The following is a 21,719-nucleotide window of genomic DNA, read 5'->3' as shown; positions in this document are numbered from 1 at the left end:
ACAAGGAGATCAAGATTTATACATTCCACTGCATTCTTATGACTTCCAATTTATTTTATGTTCATATTCATGCAATTCACTTTATGGTTATCAATGGAAGTTTTCAGTGTTGTTTTCCCCTCATTGTGAGCCCTGCCGCATCAGTAAATGAAGACCCTGAGAGCTTCACCCATCTACATCATTGAGGTTGGCTCTCCTTTGAGAAGGCGATTCTACCCTGGTAGTCGGAGTACCGTACAACCCGAAGAGCTCATCTCCTGGCCGGAAAACAGACCACGTTCCACAACCATTTGTGCGTCTTTCGCTGGATGGTTTTCTGAGAAACACACCAGCAGCTCCTTCTCCCACCAGACCTTAGTCTAGAGACCCTGCTGAAGCTCCTCACGGTGATGGCTCTGCTGGAATTTTTCAAAGCCGTGAGATGGTGTCCAGCTTCACAACAGCACACAAGTTATCCCGGTACCGTGAGCGGACACGCAAGAGAAAGGAAGGAAGAGCGAGCGCAAGGAAAGAAGAAATGGGGGGAAAAGGCCAAAATGGGTGTCAGAAGAGACGTTGACTTGAATGTAGATGTTTGGTGAATGGAATTAATGATGAAATTAAGTGAATGGATGAAATAAAAGAACTACGAGGAAGAGTTCAAAGCACAGTTCAAGATGACAAAGTAAACTATTGTAATGAAATGTACAAAAATCCAAGAGTTAGTAAACCAGAAGGGAAGCACAGACTCAGTATTTCTCAAGTTGAAAGGACTGAAGAAAATATTTTAGCCTCTGTTAGCAATATTGAATGATTCTATAGAGAAAATATTGAAAGGCACAGAAAGAATCAAAGAAAATAAAAGGATCACACAGAAACAGTATACCAAACAAATCGTCTATATTCAACCATCTCAGGAGTTAGCATATGGAGAACCTGTAGTATTAAAGGAAGAAGTCCAAGTGACACTGAAAGCATTAGCCAAAACCAAGGCTCCGTTAGTTGACAGACCATCAATAGATATGTTTCAAAATACTTCTGCATTGCAGAAAGCGCTCAATTGTTTATGTGGAAGACAGCTACCAGGACAACTAAAGATACTCACATTTGTGCCCTTATCAAACAAAAGCGATGTAAAAGAATGCACGTATTATCAAATGATATCATTAATATCACCCAACCATAACAACTTAGACTCATAACAACCTATAGCACAGAGGAGAACACTGTGTGAATTTCTCTGACTGTAAATCCCTAGGGGAGCAAACCGCTCTCTTCCCTCCAGGAGCAAGATGGTGTCTTCAAACTGTGGACCCCAGTAAGCAGATGGGAGTGAGAGAGGTTTGGTTTAAACAACATTAAGCACCAGAATGCTGAGAAATGATGTTTCTGTTCTTTACAGCTACCCACTGGTGGTATTTGTGCTACAGTAACACTGGAAAGCTTAGATGACCATGCAGTCCTTTCTCTTCCGTCTCACCATTCTCTCAGTCTCACAGAAAAGCCTATGAAAAGCAGCAGCATTGCTACCTGATAGAATGTCAGAAAGTAAGCAATCCCTTCTGGCTGAGAAACACTCAAGTTATGACAAGGAATAGCTGCTTTCTCAAACTAGTGTCAACCTTAATGACAAGGATGAAGCAAAGCTTTGTGAGCCTTCATTTGTTGATGAGGAACAGCACAGCCCGAAAAGAGAAAGCTGCAAGCATCCATTGTTATTAGAATGTAGAATGTGCAAATTATGATTCTAGAAAAATTTGAAGCATCACAATTGAAATAGAACAGACAAGAATCAATATCCTTGGCATTAATGAGCTGAAATTGACTGGAATTTCCCATTTTATTTCAGACTGCCATATGCCCTACTATGCTGGGCATAACAAATTTGCAGATGAATGGCATTATATTAATATTAAACATAATATTTTAAGATAGATCCTGAAGTAAATGGCATCAGTGATAGGATAACATCCATATGCTTAGCAGGAAGACCAGTAAAAACAACTATTATTCAAATTCATTCACCAACCACTAAGGCTAAGATGAAATAGCTAAAGATTTTTCCTAACTTTTGCCCTCTGAAATGGATCAATGATTCAAAAACAATACATTAAAATTTCTTATAATTAAAATACAAATGTTGGAAACAAAAATGAAGGCTGGGAAAATATATTAGTGACAGAAAGAAATCAAAGATCACATGGTAGAATTTTGCAAGACCAATGACATTCATTTTTCAGCAATGTAATGGGCACAATATAGGGGGACCTCATTAGATGATATACACAAGAATCAAATTGACTGCATCTGTTGTAAAAGACTATGGAGAAGTTCAGTATCATCAGTCAGTTCAAGGCTATGGGTCAACTTAGAAGAAACCATCAATTGTTCATAAGAAAGTTTGATTGAAGCTAAGAAAGTTTAACCAAGCCTACTGCAACCCAAATCTGACCTGGAGTATATTTCATTTAAATGTGCATACTTTTAATGATTGATTCGATATGTTGAGCATTAATGAACAAAGACTAGATGATTTGGGCGATGACATCAAAGATACCACGTGAAAAAAAAGTCATTAACTATATAGTGGGGGGAAAAAGAGCTAAAGTGAATAGAAGAAAGGATGCATTGTGGACAGAAAATTTCAAAGACTTGAAAAGAAAGAATAAAGGAATATAAAGAAATGTGCAAAGACCTGGAGTTAGAAAACCAAAAAGGACAACAAGCTTGGTAGAAGAGAGGGACATCCCAAACAAGGAAGACCCTTGACAAGATGGATTGACATAGTCACTCTCACAATGGGTGTATCTGTCCTGGATTCCGCGTGTTGAGAGCACTTGCCTGTACCATTGTACATGCTCCAGTCTAGCTGGATGTGTAAGGTAGAACTGTGCTCATGACAGTGAGTGGGGCGGAAGCATTATAGAACTAGAGGAATGTTGTGTGTTCCATCGGTGCTATGCTGCACCCTGGCTGACTCATTCCTTCCTTGTGACCCTTCTGTGAAGGGTGTCCACTTGTCTGCAGATGGGCTCCCTAAGAACCACGCTGAGGATAGTTTGGGACTGGGGGGTGTTTTGTTCTCTTGCACAGAGTGCTGCTATGAATTGAAACCAACTCAGTGGCACCTCACAACAACAACAACAACAATAACAACACCATGGGCAAAATACTGAATTATGCAGAAAGCATCAAAAGATGGAAGTAGAAAATATTAAATATGGAAACAGCTTTAAAACGGTCAAAAGGGAGATCAAATGATAAGGTATTACATTTTAGCCTAACTAAGTCTGCCATAATTGACTTTACAATGCCCTCTGTCTTTTAGCAAGACCATTCCCTTGGACTATGGCCAGAGGGGATTCTCCGGAGGCTTACTTCACCTGGGGACACTGCCAATAGGCCGTGGGCATCTACTGTCATTCATAGCTTTCTGAAAAGCAGGTATTCAGAATTTAAGCTCTGATGCCATTTCTTCCTCCAGATGTGCATTTTATTATTTGCAGTAGCAAACCTTGGATCACGGGTGTGCTTCTTCCATGCAAATGTATTTGATGCCTCACTTAGATGGCCGCTTGTTTGAAGACAAAGCTTTAAGGTTCCACACTCTATTCGTTCTGATAGCTGGGCACCGTCAGGTTTCTTCACTGCACTTTGCTAAAGCACCTGTATCTTCAGTGATCTTTCCATGAGGGTGAGTATCGATTGACGTCATATCATAGGAGCTAATTGTCCTTAGGTTATACCTACAATAAAGTATAACCCAAAATCAATAATTCATATATCTATATATATGGTTCACTTTAGAGACATCATTATTATTTTATGATAGAAAACTTTATAAACTATCCCCATGAGGCAAACTAATTGTATTGGTGGGATCATTAACTATGCCAGTGGCATAGAATTTAAAACTCTATTCAGAAAAGAAAATTATGTGTAGACCAATTTTTCAGACCAAAATACATGAATTCTTGACTTGTACAGATTAAGAATTTAAGTGGCTGGACACAATTTCATACAAAAAATGAGGGCTGGCGATAAGGCAACACTTTTTTTTAGTAAATCATTTTATTTGGGGCTCTTACAGCTCTTATCACAATCCATACATACAACCATTGTGTCAAGCACATTTGTACATATGTTGCCATCATCATTTTCAAAGTATTTTCTTTCTACTTGAGCCCTTGATATCAGCTCCTCATTTTTCCCTCCCTCATGAGTCCTTGTTGAATTACAAATTATTATTATTTTCATATCTTACATTGTCCACTGTCTCCCTTCACCCACTTTTCTGTTGTTCATCCCCCTCAGGGGTGGAGGCTTATATGTCAATCATTGTGATTGGTTCCCCCTTTCTTCCCTCACCCTCCCCTTCCTGGTATCTCTATGCTCATTATTGGTCCTGAGGGGTTTATCTATCCTGGATTCCCTGTGTTATGGGCTCTTATCTGTAGCAGTGTGCATGGTCTGTTCTAGTCAAATTTCTAAGGTATACTGCTCCCTGACTGGCGTGTCTTTTCCTTGTGACCCTTCTGTAAGGGGATGTCCGATTGCCTTCAGATGGGCTTTGGGTCTCCACTTCATACTCCACTTCATTCACATTGATATGATTTTTTTGTTCTGGGTCTTTGATGCCTGATACCTGATCCCATGGACACTTCGTGATCACACAGGCTGGTATGCTTCTTCTGTGTGGGCTTTGTTGCTTCTGAGCTAGTGGGCCGCTTGTTTATCTTCAAACCTTTAAAACTCCAGATGCTGTATCTTTTGATAGCCGGCCACAATCAGCTTTCTTCACCATATTTGTTTATGCACCCACTTTGTCTTCAGCAATCGTGTCAGGGAGGTGAACAACACAGAATGCCAGATTTATTGAACCAAGTGTTCTCTAGTTGAGGAAGTACTTGAGTCGAAGCCCAATGTCCATCTGCTACCTTAATCCTTACCATGTAAATATATGTACATAGCTCTATTTCCCTCTCATTATATATTAATATATTTACATATGTACATGCCTGTATTTAGAACTCTGTAAAAACCCTTTGTCTCATAGTTCTTTCCTCTATTTCCTTTTACTTTACTCTTGTCTCACTAACATGTTCGGCCTTCATTCAATTTTCAGTAATTTCTCACGGTTACATTGCTCTTGATTAAGCTCCACTAGGTATCTTACGCCCTTCTCTCTATCGATTTCAGTTCATTTGTTGTTCTCTTGTCCTTGGGTTGATTGACACATACCCCCTTCCTTTCTCCCACCTCCCCCTCTCCCGTATCCCCAAGATTATTGGTCCTGTTGTTTTCTCCTCCAAATTGTTCATTTCACTTATCTTATTACATAGACATGCAGAGACAATAATAGGTGCAAAAATAAGGTAAAGTCAAACAAAACAGCAAAGAAAGACAAAACAAACCTAAAAAACCAAAATAGCAATGATAGAAAGAAAGTCAATGACAAAAAAGGAAAAGCCTATAAATAGTTCCAGGTCAGTTTTATGACCTTTAGGAGTGTTTTCCAGTCAAATCGGATGTGGTGCCACACTCTGTCCCCAAACTCTATTTTGGGGACTTCATTGCTTTGCGTCCCTTGCTGCTTTGTTGCATGCCCTTAGTGTTTCACCCCGGTTTGGTAGGGTCAGATTGGGCACAATTGCTGCACTGTGTCTCCAGTGTTGTCCTCCATAGTGCTATGGTTTAGTGAGGGACAGTAAGTCTCCTGGTGGGGTTGGCCTTATGGTCCTCTCTGTGCATTGTCTGCTTTGAGCAGGAATATCATCCTTGGGGATTGGTGGGCCAGGATGTGTTCCACTCACTCTCCTTCCCTCTTTGTTTGCTCCTGTGTGCTCTGATCAGATGTGTCTCTCTCCCCAAGCTGTAGCTTTGGTACTGTTCTCTGAAGTACATTCTTTGAGGCAGGGGGGTAGGGGGTAGGGTCCACAGAGTTGGGATTGGGTCCAGCCCCGCAGATGTCTCCGTTGGTTCCCTGCTACATGCCAGCATGTTGCATTCACATCTTGGCGCACCAGGTTGAAGCCTGGTCTCTCTCTCCCTCTTCTGTAGAGATATAAACAATACCCTCCCCTTGGGTGGGTTAGTGCCCTGCTACCCACCACCCATGTCTTTTTTTTTTTTTCTCTCTCTCTCTCTCTTTTTCCCTCCTATTTAGTTGACTGCCATGTATTCCTGGATTGGGTTTGGCCCCTGCCATAGTACCTGGACCTCACCCCAGCAAAGTATGTACCATAAATACTTGTGTATAAGCCGAATTTTTCAGCACATTTTTAATGTAGTTTTTGTGGTAAAATTAGGTGCCTCGGTTGATATTCAGTTCAGCTTATACTCAAGTATATACAGCATGTAGTAGCTTTTCCTCTGTGCCCCATTTTTAAAGCTTACCTCAGTGGACTCATGGTATACTTGTCCTTTTGTGCTTGGCTTACTTTGCTTAGCATACTTTCCTTCAGTTCTTCCTATGTGGCGATGTGCTTCATGCATTCATCACTGCTTTTTAGGAATGTGTAGTATTCCATTATAAGTATGTACCGTTTTTGATCCATTCGCCGTTGATGGAAATTTGGGTTGTTTCCAACTCCTTGCAATTGTGAACTGTGCTGCGATGAACATTGAGCACAGATGTCTGGCCCTGGTTTGTTTCTTGTCTCTTCTGGGGATATGCCCAGTAGGGGAATTTCTGGGTCACATGGTAGCTCAATTTCCATCTGTTTTAGATATCGCCAAATCTATTTCCAGAATGGCTGTATATACCTATATTTCCACCAGGAGTTAGCAAGAGTTCCTGTCTCCCCACAGCCCCTCCAACACTTGTTGCTTTTCTGATGTTTTGAATTGGGCTATTGTTGAGGGTGTTAGGTGGTATTTCGTTGTCTTCATTTGCATTTCTCTTATGGCTAATGATTGTGAATATTTTCTCATATGTTTATTGGCCATTCAAATGCCTGCCCTCGTGAAATTTCTGTTCAGGTCCTTTGCCCATCTCCTTAGTGGACAATTAATTTTTTTGTTATTGTAAGCTAGCAGAGTATTGTAGATTTAGTAATAAGGCCTTTGTCTGATGTGTTATTGCTTAAGATGTTTTCCCAGTCTGTGGACTCTTTTATTACTCTCTTGGTGAATTCTTTCTATGTGCAGAAGTGTTTTATATCCTCAATGTATCCCACTTGTCAATTTGTGACTAATCTATATTTGTGTCCTTCCCTATTTCTGATAGTCTATGTATTCCCTATGTCAAGGTTCTCAGGTTTGTCCCAATTCCTTTATTAATGACCCTAATACTTTGGGGTTTTACCTCAAGGCCTGTGTTCCATCTTGAGTTTATTCTTGTGTATGGAGTGAGGTCAGAGTCTTGCTTCATTTTTCTGAAGGTAGATATCCATTTTTACTGGCACCACTTATTGAAGTGGGCATCTGCTTCCCATTTGATATTTTGGGGGCCCTTATCAAAGATCAGTTGTCTGTATGCTGATGTTTTTATTTCTGTGTTTTCAGTTCTTTTCCATTGGTCTGAGAATCTGTCATTCTACCAGTAACACACTGTTTTATATAATAGGTGTGTGTATAATAGGTTTTGTATAATATCCACTGCGGCTGTATAATAAGTACTAAAGTCAGGTAAAGTAAGCCCTCCCAGTTTGTCCTTCTTGAGGCCTTCTGCTAATTCTGGGCTTCTTCCCCTCTATATGAAGTTGGTAATCATTTATTCCAATTCTTTGAAGAAAAATGATAGTATTTGTATCAGGATAACATTAAACTTATATAGTGCTTTGGGCAGAACTGACATCCTTACTATATTGAGTCTTCTGATCCATGAGCATGGGATATCCTTCCATTTGTTGAGGTCAGTCTTGGTTTCTTATAATAGTGTTCTGCAGTTTTCCTCATATAAGTCTTTTGTTTTTTCAGTCAGGTATATCCCTAGATATTTCTATTTGTGCTTGGCTATTGTGAAGGGTACTACCTTTTTGATCGCCTCTTCCATGATTTTGTCTGATGTGTATCACAGTCTGATAGACTTCTGTTTGTTGACCTTGTATCCTGCCATCTGCCATATTCCTCTATCACTTCCAACACTCCACTTGTGAAATGTTGGGGATTTTTAATATATAAAATCATATCATCTGTGAATAATGATAGTTTCATCTCTTTCTTCCTCAGAAGAATATCTTTGTTGTCTTTTCTTTGCCTTATGTTTTTAGCATGGCCCCCGAGTACGAGTACGATGTTAAATATGAGCGGGGACAGGGGCCATCCTTGTCTGGTCCCCTTCCTCAGTGGAATTGTTTTCATCTTTTCTCCATTGACTACCACATTGGATGTTGGTCTTTCTTTTGTAACTTGTATAATATTGACGAATTGTCCTTCCATGCCTATCTTCTTGAGTGTCTTAAACAGGAGTGGGTGTTGGATGTTGTTGAATGCTTTTTCCGCATCTATCAATATTATCATGTGGTTCTTATAATTTTTCATGTCAATGTGGTGAATAATACTAATGGTCTTTTGTATGTTGAACCATCTCTGCATCCTTGGTATGAATCCCACTTGGTCATAGTGAATTATTTGCTTGATATACTTTTGTGTTTTATTAGCCAGTATTTTGTTAAGGATTTTTGCATCAATGTTCATTAGGGATATTGGTCTGTAGTTCTCAATTCTTGTGGGATCCTTGCCCGTTTTAGGTATCAGTTATACTAGCTTCATAGAAAGAGTTTGGGAGTTTTCTATCTTTTTCTATGTACTGGAAAATTTTGTGTAGGATTGGTGTCAGTTCTTCCCTGAATGCTTGGTAGAATTCTCCTGTGAATTTAGCTGGCTGGACGATTTTATTGTTGGTAATTCTTTGATAACCTTGTCTATTTCTTCTATTGCTATGGGTCTGTTGAGATTCTTGACATCCATCTGGGATAGTCTAGGGAGGAATGATTTTTCCAAGAATTTGTCCATGTCTTCCAAGTTGTTGAATTTATTAGAGTACAGGACTTTGTAGTACTATGTAATTATCCTTTAGATTTCATTAAGGTCCATTGCAATGTTCCCTGTTTCATCCCTCATCCTTGCTGTTGAAATTTGTTCCTTCCTTTATTTGGTTAGGTTTGCCAGCAGTCTGTCGATTCTGTTTATACTTTCAAAGAACCAGCTTTTAGTTGCATTCGTTTTTTCCATGGTTTTCCCTTTCTTATATGTCAGCCCTGATTTTTATTATTTCGTTTCTTTTGCTGTTAGTAGGACTGTCCTGTTGACTGTTCTAATTGCTATAAGTTTTATGCCAGCATATCAACCATGAGTCTCTCTTCCTTTTTTGTGTGTGCATGAATTGCTATCAAACTTCTTCTGATAAATGCCTTTTCTGTGTCCCAAAGGTTTTTGTATGTTGTATTTTTGTTCTCTTTGGTTTCTTAGGTCTTGTATTTCCCTTTGGTGCATGGCCTTTATCTCCTCTATCATTTCACCCTTTTTCTGTATTGCTTCCCTCATATCCTGAATGACTCCAGGCAGCATTCTGAATATATTTTTTCTGTGGCAGGTCAGTGTCTGCTTCTTCTATACACGTCGTTAGGTTCTTCCGGCATTGTCTTTTGTTTCTCTTGCTTTTTCATTGGGGCTGGTTGCTGTTTCCATGTTGTTTTAGAGGAGCCGGCACCATTTTCCAGAGAGTCAAAGAGTAATAGGCTCTCTCTTTGCAAGACTGGTAGGAGTGTTTCTTCAAACTACCTGTAGCTAATTACCCTGGGGTTTGGGCTACTGTTTTATCTTCCTGTGGTTCCACTTTTACCCTAGCCAACCAGTATTTCATTATTTGGAGGGCGAGTTGGATGGTCCTCTTAGGCTATGCTGGTCCGGTGGTTGTGGGCCCACAAGGATGGCAGTTCACTGGCTGATCTCCCAGGAAGCTGTGATGGTGTGGCCCACAGTGGCTTGGAGCACCTTGGATGGCTTGTGGTGGTGTCTGCTGCAATGGGAGTGACACGGAGGGCAGGCTGTTGTACCCGCCTTGGGTAGTAAGTACACCATGGATGGCAGGCAGAATTACCTTAGTCAGAGAGATCACTGAGGAGCTTGGGCAGAGGTTCCTGCAGCAGTGTGGAGCACCACAAAGTGCGTGCAGGCGTTCCCCCATCCACTTGTAGAGCATTGTAGGGCAGGGGGGTGTTCCACCAGCCATCTGAAGGGGAGATGACTTCCCTAGCCATGTGTAAGGCCACTGAGTGCAGGCAAGAGCTCTCCCAACTGGGTGAGGATAGTTTCCCTAAGCAGAGGGGAGTGGCCTGGAGACTGATAGTGGCATGTGAAGGGAAACAGTGGGAAAAGAGAGAAGGCAAAAAACAAACAAAGACAAATAAACTGGGCCCGCTGAGACTGGTGGGAAATAGAGAAGAGATAGAAGAAGAAAAATGAAGAGAGAGAAAAAAGTAAAGAGATAGCTGATCCCTGATCACCTAATTGTGGGCCCAGAGGGGTTTAAATCCTGCTCAAAGGTGTTGGGTGGGTATGCCTGCTTTGCTGTAGAGCCCTGTGGATGCTGGGTGGAATTGCCCTAGTTGGCAAGATCACCTCTGCGGCCAGACAGAGGTTTCCACAGCAGCATGGAGCACTGAAGAGGGCTGGTGTAGCTGCCTCATGCTGTGTGCAACACTGCCACAGAGGGCAGGCTGGAGCTCCCCCCTGCCTAGGGGTAGTGCCTTGGAAGCCAGCAATGACATGTGAAAGGAAATTGTGGGAGAAAAGACGAAAGAAAGAAAAAGTAAAGAAAAACGACAACTTGGCCTGCCAAGACTGTGTTGAGAAAGGGTGAAGGAAGAGAGAAGAAAGAGAGAAGAAAAAGTAAAGAGATAGCTGAGCCCTGATCGCCTGGCCATGGGGCTGGAGGGGTTTAAACCCTGCCCCAAGGTGGTGGGTGAGTGTGGTCACTTTGGTGTAGAGCACCATGGATGCTGGGTGGAATTGCCCTCATAGACAAGATCACAGCAGAGGTCAGGCAGAGGTTCAAACCCTGCCCCAAGGTGGTGGGTGAGTGTGGTCACTTCGGTGTAGAGCACCATGGATGCTGGGTGGAATTGCCCTCATAGGCAAGATCACAGCAGAGGTCAGGCAGAGGTTCCACTGCAGTGTAGAACACTGGAGATGACTGGTGTAGCTGCCTTGTGCCTATGCAGCACTGTAGCAGGTGGGAGGAGGTGCCCTCAGCCACACATAGGGCCACGGAGGACAGGCAAGGGGTCCCCCTGCCACAAGAAGCACCATAAAGGGCAGCAACACTTTCAATAGCACTCATTCACAAAGCCAGAACCATCCCTGCCAGAATATTATTGTTGGGTTTTTTGGTTTTTATTTTGTTTTTATTTTGTATTATTTTCTGTATATGAAATACAAGATAAGTAAGTCTATATGCAGTGGTTCTCAACTTGTGGGTTGTGACCCCTTTGGGGGTTGAATGACCCTTTCACAGGGGTCGCTCGATTCACAACAGTAGCAAATGAACAGTTATGAAGTAGCGATGAAAATGATTTTATGGTTGGGGGTCACCACAACATGAGGAACTGTATTAAAGTGTCACAGCATTAGGAACGTTGACAACCACTGGTCTATAGAGACAGGAATGGGATTAATAAATACCTTGGGCTATGGCATAAGAGGTTGGGAAGAAATAGGGAGCTAACAACAAAGAATACAAGGGAAAAGTAAATGTTTCACAGTCTAAACTACTTACCAACTCCCCGTCTGCTTATCTTTCCCTTGCTCTTTGATTTCTTTCCTCCCTCCTGTCCATCACCATCGTCCACTTCACCCACAATGTCTCTTCCATTGTTTTATCCTCACTCCCCTGCCCTCCCCCTTTTGGCAAACTCCAAAGTCTATCCCCTTACATATGAAAATCTACATATTCTCCTTGCTACCGTGGTGTCATGTAATATTGTCCCTTTCGTAATTGCCTCCTGTCATGCAAAATAACGTTCTCTGGGTTCACTCCTGGCAGGAGGTGGTTCTTGGTTTTGTCATTGTTTTTTTCAGGGTCCATTGCATTTCATTGTGTGTGTACCAGAGTTACCTCATCCATCCTTCTACAGATGGATGTGCATATTGTTTCTGTCTTCTTTCTATTACGAGCAGCATTGCAATGAACATGGGTGTGCATATGTCTATTCATGCTAAGACTCTTAATGGTCTGGGATAGATACCCAGAAGAGAGATTGATAGATTGTATGGCATTTCTATTTCCAGTTGTTTGAGGTAACACCATATAATTTTCTATTGGGATTGTACATATATACAGTCCCAACAGCAGTATATGAAGGTTCCAATCTCTCCAGCATTTTTTATTTTGTTTTGTTTTTCCCCTCAAAATTAGCTATATATATTTTTGAAAGCCGTGTGTAAGTATAATTTTTATTTAAGTGAAATTACATAAATCAAATGCATTAAAATATTTTTATTATGAGAAAGTGTCATTATTTCTACACTAAATTGAAAAATCACCTCATATTAATATTTTTAATAAATTAGAATTTTTATATCACAGTTTTATTTAGGATAGAGTTTCATTTGTTAAGAAATTAACTCTTTTCCCAGGAAAAGATTCTTTTTTCTTAGTCCTTGTAGCATATTTAGCAAACTGTAACATAAGCCATTACTTAGAGTAAAATTGAAGAAAAAATAAAGAATTATATGAGTGTTAAGTGTTTGGATATATAATATATAGGTTACATGTATTATTATATCTTAAATTAGATATAAATATAAAATATAATATATGAATATAAATCCATAGACACATATAAAAATCCTATATGGGTGTGTCATATCTCAAATATTATGCATGTTTTTATATATATCATATTATAATGAGCCCTGGTGGTGCTATCAGGTAAGCATCAGATTGCTAACCTTGAGGTTGGTAGTTCAAAACCACCAAATACTCTATTGAAGAAAGATGAGGCTATCTATTCCCATAAAGATTTACAGCTTCAGAAACTCCACATAGAATTACTATGAGTTGAAATTTTCTTATCGTCAGTGACTTTGGTTTGTATCATGTTATACCTGGTATACATATCTATTCTGATATTTTATGTATTTAATATATGATGTGACTTTTCAAGCACTCTACTTTGTCCAAACTATAATCTCACAATTTAAGGAAAGATGGGATTCTCAAAATCTTTTGAATATCCCGATTAGGGACTGGTGACGTTCTCACATGCTTCATCGTAATCATATTGTTGCTGGAGTTGATTGCTATTTCTAAATTCAGTGTGTCAGCCGTGTTCGTGTTCATCACGTCCCACGTGCAATTCCACCCCCCTGCTTCCCATCCCCTCGCTTCCAGCAAATGTAATTCCACAGTGATCACAATCTGATGGTCAGTGCTGTCTTTACAAGAGACAAGCCGTGCCAGGTTAAAGCCTGCATTTCTATCCCATGTCTTACAGGCCCTCTTCTACCCTCTTTTCAGTCTCAGAAGTCAAGTACTTTTAAGCATTTGTTTAAAACACACAGTTTCTTGAGGAAATGAGGCAGTGAGTGGGATTTTTTGCACCTATAACAAATACCCCTGGAGGTATAGAGGAGGAGAAGAAATGGACCAGATCACTCTATAAAACTATTTATTTTAATGAAAAGGATACTGAATCTCAGAAAGGTTGAGTGGTTTTCCTAAAGAATCAATGCATTTGAATGATGGTGCTGGTGAAGAACATTAAAAGTACCATGGACTGCTTAAAGACCAAACAAATCTGTCTTAGAGGAAGTACGGCCAGAGTGCTTGTTAGAAGTAAGGATGGCCAGACCTCCTCTCACATACTTTGAGCAAGTTGTCAGGAGAAAACAGTCCCTGGAACAAGACATGCTTGGTAAAGTGGAGGGACAGCAAAAAAGAAAAAAAAATCCCTCGAGAAGACGGACTGACACCGTGCTGTAACAATGGGCTCAGACGTGAGCACAATTGTGAAGCGGGCACAGCACCAGGCAGGGCTTCTGCTGGACAAGGGCTGCCATCAGTGGGAACAGCTCGATGGCACTCTACAACAACACAGCGTTAAGATGACTAACTGAAAAAGAAATAGAATTTTATTACTCGCTCTTTGCTTTGTTACCCCAGTGACAGACTGAAACCTATTAAAACACTATATAATTGCGTTTATTTAAACATTTATTTTATTTAATGTAATTATAAAACTAAAATTATTCTTTTTTACCCGAAATTTTCCAGCCTACTAGTTTTCCAATATCTGGAATCAAAGACTGAGAACAGACAATCTTCATTAAGGCAGATAGCTGTTTATCCATTTATCTTGATCTGTATGCCGTTTTATTTAATTTCATGGACCAAAATTGTTGCTTGCACAATGGCTTCCCTCTAAAGACGTTAACTAGCGCTTCTGCTAGGTGTGACTCATCACAGCACCACCCAGAGTGCTCTTTTTCACCTTTTCGCTATTGGGATCTGTTTACATGACGTGACACTGAGAGTGGCAGACACATAGCTTCCAAACATCCCCGGAACAGAGTCTGCGCATTTATACACGTCCACAGGCCCCCGGGAAAGACGCTGGGCCACGTGTAGCCTCGTCTTCAGTAGTTAAAGGGTTAACGAAGGAATTGTGTGTATGTTATTGCCTCGATCTCCCCTAAGCGCTATTTTCTTCATAACAATTTTTTCTATTTTCATTTTATTCCAGAGCATCGCGGGCCACAAACAATTACTTCAGGGGCCACATGCGGCCTGCAGGCCGCCAGTTTGACACCCCTGCCTTAGACTCTAAATGCAGTGGTTCTCAACCTTCCTTGTCCCTTTCATACAGTTCCTCATGTTGTGGTGCCCCCCCCACCCCACCATAGAATTATTTTCCTTGCTACTTCATCACTGACATTTTGCTACTGTTATGTATCTGGCAACCCCTGTGAAAGGGTCTTTCCACCCCCAAAGGGGGTGCCTTAGAGCATCGGTGCTTATTTTCTCATGGAAATCTGGCGAAACATCTCGAATATTTTGGCAGAAAGAACAAAGTGCTGGGGGATGTTTGGCTAGGCCTCAGCCAGGTAAAGTTAGCTGTCCAACTTTGCTTTTCTGTATTGTGAGAGGATTGGAGTGCCAAGCACCGCCCCCCCCCCCAACACACACACACACACACACACACACACACACACACACACACACAGCACCCCTACAGGAAAGAGTAGAACTGTCTTTTAGGGTTTGCAAGGCTGTAATCTTTTCGGGGCTGAGGGCTACATCTTCCTGGGTTTCAACCACTGACACTTTGCCTCATAGTGCAGCCCTGTCACCATTGTACCTGGGCTTCTTCCAGAGCGAGCCAGCTGGATCAGAACAGGAGTGATTCATGGACAAGAGGGTTCACGTTTTCTTACTCTTTGCAAACATTTCAGGCTGATTTTTTTTTTTTAAGAGAAGCATAATTATGGGAATGAAAGGAGAGATACATTATTTGTAGAATATAAATCTAAGAAGTATGTGATAAAGGGAACATTCTTACCGAATCCTTTGGCTAATCATTTGATTCTTAAATCAAAACCAAACACACAGCCAGCGAATGCACCCTGATTCATAGGGACCCTACAGGACGGGGTAGGACTGCCCCTGTGGGTTTCTGAAACTGTAACTCTTTAAGGGAGTAGAAAGTCTCAGCTTTCGCCCATGGAGAGATGGGAGGTTTTGAGCTGCTGACTTGGTAGCTGGCAGCCCGATGCATAGTCACGATGCCACTGAGGTGCCCGTTTAGCTCTGACACTAGAGTCAGTGCTGGAGGTTCTGGCAAGCACAAACAATGATATGTTCAACTACTGACTGGAAGACTGGTGGCTCACATCCCCCCAGAGACTGTTCAGAGTAAGATCTGACAATTTTCTGCGCATTGGGCTGACATGAGTCAGAATCAACTCTACCTTCACAACAACTAACTAGAGCAACAATACAAAAATTAGAATAAGTACGATTTCATCTATAATCTAACACCTATTCCGAGAACAGCAATAACTTAGTATTTGGATGAAGCTGACGCATTAAACAATTCTCTCATCTGGTCACCAAGTTGTCCCAGAGACCCCTGTTTTAGTAAATTACAAACAGTCATTTATGGGCAGCTCCTTTTTCTTACAAATCACTCCATCGCGGTGGGGATTGCACAATTCTTCTTAATATGATCGAATGGTTAAATCGTATGGTATGTCAGTTATATGCCAATTAAACTATTTAATTTTTTTAAAGAAGTAAAAGGAATGGTAAGTGGCTTTAAACAGATTATATTGGAGAGAGAAGAAATAATGTTATTCATGAAGCAGAACTTTCTGAGGCCTATAAATAAACACATGCTTACCTGATCCCACACACCCAAAAGAATCTCATATTATTGCTATTCATTAATAGTAACAATGGCTTTAACTTGGCCACCAATGTACAAGTGTCTCAAGTGTCCAGCTAATCCCAGAGGAGTATAGGTTATCTTTGCACTGTCTGTACTTTTGAGACATAGCCTCTCTACCTGTGCAATTCAGATAGATTCACAACTATTATTATTTGCTGACTTACAAGTTCAGTTTGGGCAAAAATATTGTTATATTTTCTGTAAATATAGCTTTAAAAGACAATGAAAATAGGCCATTTTTCAAATATGATGTAAAATACTGGATTCCATATATCAGCCATTTTCTCAAAATAATAGTTTCCATATATGAAATTGTTTTACATTCAATGTGACATTATTTGAAGTCCCTAAAATTTACCCTTTTCTGGATTGTTTGTTATGCCAGCCATTAGTCTGAGTTCACCTAGAAGTTCCTATGAACAAAGTCTTGATGACCTATTTCTGAGAAAGAAGCAGCCCAATGCCCTAGGGAGTATACATCTATTTCCATAACCAAAGGATCATCAAAAGTCAGAATTGATTACATTAATAGCAAACTTCACTCAACACATTGAAAAATGAAATTAAATATTCGTAATCCCAATGGGGGACACTGTTCAATTACTCTCCATCATGAGCACTTCTTGACTCTTGTGGCAGAATATATAATTAAGTACAGAATTATTAGGTTTACATGCGAATATCCATCTACTGCTAGTAAAGATATCTCTTGCTTCACATTCTCTTCTGAAGATAGCTAGGATTTCTTGTAGCTCCCAGTTGATGCAAAGCTACAATCGCTTTTGAATCATCTTCAGCAAAATTTTACTTGCTTGTGATATTAATGATATTGTTCAATAATATCTGCATTCCATTGAGTCACCTTTCTTAAAGATAGACTTAGCTTCCTGTCTGCTGGATAGCTAGTTGTTCTCCAGATTTCTTGGCGTAGACACGTGAGTGCTTGCAATGATGCTTCCATTTAATACAACTTTTCTATTGGTATGCTGTCTATTGGTAAACCGGGGCCTTGTTTCCTCCTTCATCTTATTCTGAATAATATGCGACCTTTGGAAATGGATGAATATTGGCCAATTCTTTTGGGTACAGTATCTCTGTATATTCCTTCCATAGTCTTGTGATGCTTCCTGCATTGTTCCGTATTTTGTCCGTCAAAACAAAAACCCAAACTCACTGCCTTCAACTTGATGCCGACTTGTGGTGACCCTAGAGAACAGCATGGCACTTCCCCTTCGAGTTTCCAAGACTGTACCTGTCTGTGGGAGCAGAAAGCCTCATTTTCTCCCATGGAGTGGCTGGTGGCTTCAAATTGTTGACCTTTTGCTTCACAGCCCAATGTGTAACCACTACGCCACCGAGATTCCATAGAATCTTTCAATATTACAATTTGAGGGTTGACTTTTTTCTTCAGTTCTTGAATCTTGACATATGTTGAGCTTGTTCTTCCCTTTTGCCTCTCTAACTCCAGGTCTCTGCATATTTCATTATAATACTTTACTGTATCTTGTGGAGATAGCATTGGACATTTTCTACTTAGTTTTTTATTTCACCATTTATTCCATTTGCTTTAGCTCCTCTACATTCAACAGCAAGTTTCATAGTCTCTCCTATCATTCACATTTTCCCCTTCTTCCCTGTATTTTTAAAGACCATCTTTCCCTTCTCCATATATGGTATTCTTGATGTCATCTCATAACTTGTCGTATCTTTGATCATGAGTGATGTTTATATGTGTTCTATATAGGAAGAGATTTGTATCAAAAAACAGTTGTAGAAATAGCTACGTCCAATCTTGTTCAAGTCAGGATAGTCTGCTGAGGGCTTCTGGGATCGGCAGGAGATTGAGGATCTAGACAATGATGATGAAGAGGAGACAGCAGCAGGCATAGGCTGGATGCAGAGGTCTGAAGTTGGCCAAATGGATTCACCACCTGAAGTCTGCTAATCGCTCCTGGGATCAGCAGGGGACAAAACATGAGATTGAGGAAGCAGAAGCAAAATCCAGTTCTGGAAGAAGGTGAAGATTCCCCAAAGGGTTCAATTCCCTTTGGTCTCTCTCATGCAAAAAGGCTTATGTCACCAAAGAGGCGTCATCAGGCTACAACCTAATTGCCAGGTTAAGCTCTACCCCACCCTTACCCAGGAGTATCTAATTAACATAACCTGTAACCATCACAAGAACTAAAGTGTGCTTCACCCAAGTCATGGAATTTTCAGTTGCCGAGAAAGATGAGTAAGGAAGGCCAGAGAAGAATTGATACATTTGAATTGGAGTCTTGTGTTGGTAAAGAGTAATAGTGAAGTGTCATGGGCTGCTAGACAAAGAAACGGGTCTTTGAGGAAGTACAGCCAGAATGCCCCTTAGAAGTGAAGATGAGGAAACTGATATACTTGGATATGTCATCAGGACAACTGATCCCTGGAAAAGCACATCATGTTTAGTAAAGCAGACTGCATTAGTCTGGGTAGACTAGAGAAACAAACTCGTAGACACTCATAGGTGTATAAGAAAGAGCTTTATATACAAGAGCCATTGAATATTGAGAAAATATCCCAACCCAGTGCAGACAAGTCCGTAAGTCCGATATTAGCCCACTTGTCTGATACCAATCCATAAAGTTCTCTTCAGACTCACGAAATACATGCAATGATGCCGAATGCAGGAAGATCACAGGCCAGTGGGTGGGAAGTCTTGTGGATCTAGTGGCCTTGTAAGCATCTCAGCACTGGGAGGGTGCTCTACATGGCTTCTCCAGCTCCCAGGGATGTGGCTGCATCAGGGTAGCTTCATGTGGCTTCTCATCAGAAATGTCTTCCAGGGAGTGAGCATATGTCCCGCCTCCAGTGAGCTATTTATCTCTTTAGATCAGCGGTTCTCAACCTGTGGGTTGTGACCCCTTTGGGGGTGTGTGTCGAATGACCCTTTCACAGGGGTCGCCTGATTCAGAACAGTAGCAAAATTATAGTTCTGAAGTAGTAATGAAAATAATGTTATAGTTTGGGGGGTCATCACAACACGAGGAATTGCATTAAAGTGTCGCGGCATAAGGAAGGATGAGAGTCTGCATTAGAGTCAACAAATGAGGTGATTAACCTGTGACCTGATTGACAGGCTAAACCCCACCCCTTCACTCTTAAGTCTCAAATTGACAACAGATTATGTAACTACCACAGAGAGTGTCACCAGAAAAGAAGAAGAAGAGGAGGAAGAAGAGGGAGGAGGGAGAAGGGAGAAAGGAGGAAATGAAGATTTTAAACTTTTTTAGTCCGATTATTATTGGCTATATGCATTTCTGTCTTTTCATTTTGAACTGTGCCCTGTCTTCAGAAGAAGATCTCAGACACTTGCTCCATCTAAGTTCATAACATCTCCTCTACCTTGAGGAGGCAACTCTTCCTCTCTCATGATTGGTCTTCCAGTTGTGCCAAATTATATTCTGGCACTATAACAGTATCTTGTGACTACACATATGATTTTCAGTGCCTCATCCCTCAGAATTGAACCTTCTCTTCCTTCTTCCTCGTATGTTCTTGGTCTGGTAGCTCTGCTGGAAGCTCTTCCCCAGAGCGGTTCTGCTGGTATTTGAAACACCAGTGGCCTAACTTCCATCATCACAGCAACATGCAGTCACCACGTGACAATCTGACAGTGGAGTGGGGATGCCTGTGGTGTTTGTGTGCAGTAATAGTGACGGTCACCACCGCACAGTTGCCCAGTGACTATATTCCAACCATGGCTTTTCTTCTACTTGATTCATGGCTCAGAAATGAGATGGTTTTTTTAACGTGAATAATAAGCTGCGAGTAACTTTGATTAGATGAAGTTAATGAAGACACAGGAAAACTTCGGTTAATTACAGGCTATGGGAAACTGATAATAAATAGGTTGAACATTGATGGAACTGATACTAAAACACTATTTTGGAAGATGGATTGATTTAAGCACAGTCTTTTGTAATTAAAATTCAATTACTATGATATAGAATGGGGAGATATTGCCTTGTGAATATGACAATGTTAAAAATGGTGAATTTAAATAGTCCAATAAAATATTTATTCACAGCCGTCTCATCACGATCCCCCCCCCACCCCACCCCGGGATTGGTGACTTCTGAAAGCTTTCCTGACATAAGTTTTTGTATACTGAGAAAAGTGAGGCGATTCGAGGCTGCTTGGCGAGCTCCCACGCAGGTCCAGTCTTCGTAGAACTTAGCAAAGGGAATCGGCTACATGCACTTAGAAGATAGCTGCACTTATGAGACAAGCTGCAGTGGAAACCCCTTTTACCTTTAATTATATTTTCAGATTTACCAGAGTCTTAGCAGAAGTTCGGGTAAACTCTTTATCAGTAGATGGATGGATTTTCCCTTCACAACTTTCAACAGGAAGCAGTGTTATTTCGCAACTAGTCCCTGAGACATTTACTGACCTGGGCTCCAGTGAATGCTTCTCACGATGCGCATGCGTTTGCTTTTACAGAAGAAATATGCATGCACTTACTTTGAATGTGTGGATATGATATAGTTACAATCGTTTCGCTTCTTTCTTTTAGAACAGAGTAGATTTTCCAGCAGAGCCTACTTCTCTGGTCAGCAAAAGGATTCACAATTCTGGGTTTTCTTTTCCAGACTGAGTTTGTTTTATGTAGAACGATTGACCCCTACACTCCGGATTGAAGAATCCGAGTGATTTCACATTGTGTGGGTCAATGACATGACAGGATGGCTCTGGGTTTTGCTCGGACATTTTCTGTTCCCAAAGCAGCAGTAGGTCTTCACATTTCTTAGAGCTCTCTTGTAAAGTGCACCATAAAAAGTCATGATAAAATCTGACCTTCTATGTGGGTCATCCTCACGATTAACACACACAGACCCCAGAAAAGAGAAAAGGAATCCTTTAAAATAGCATATCCCTGAAGTTGCTTTCCACGTGTGATGTGTTATACTAGCTTAAATCAAACGTCAAAAACATATAAATTTATTTCATTCATAGAGCCCTGGTGGCTCTGTGAGCTGAGCATTGGGCTGCTAAGCTGTCAGGCTGGTGCTTTAAACCCACTAGTCATTTCATATGAGGCAGACAAAATGATCTTCTCTTAGAAGGATTTACTGTCCAGAAAACTCTTAGGGGCAGTTCTACTCTGTCCTATCTAAAGTTGCTATAAACCTTGACAATAGTTACACTTTGGCCTGCTAATTACCAGGTCAGCAGCCTCCTGAAGTCACCTTGGGACATCTCCTTGGGGAGAGAGGAGGCTTTCTAGTCTCTTAAGGAGGGGTAGAAAGTGGGGACCGATTATAAGGATCTACATATAACCCCCTCCCTGAGGAATGGACAACAGAAAAG

Source organism: Echinops telfairi, unplaced genomic scaffold (assembly GCF_000313985.2).
Source record: "Echinops telfairi isolate 266 unplaced genomic scaffold, ASM31398v2 ScPeMD7_4;HRSCAF=17, whole genome shotgun sequence".
NCBI lineage: Eukaryota > Metazoa > Chordata > Mammalia > Afrosoricida > Tenrecidae > Echinops > Echinops telfairi.
This window is presented reverse-complemented; position numbering follows the sequence as displayed.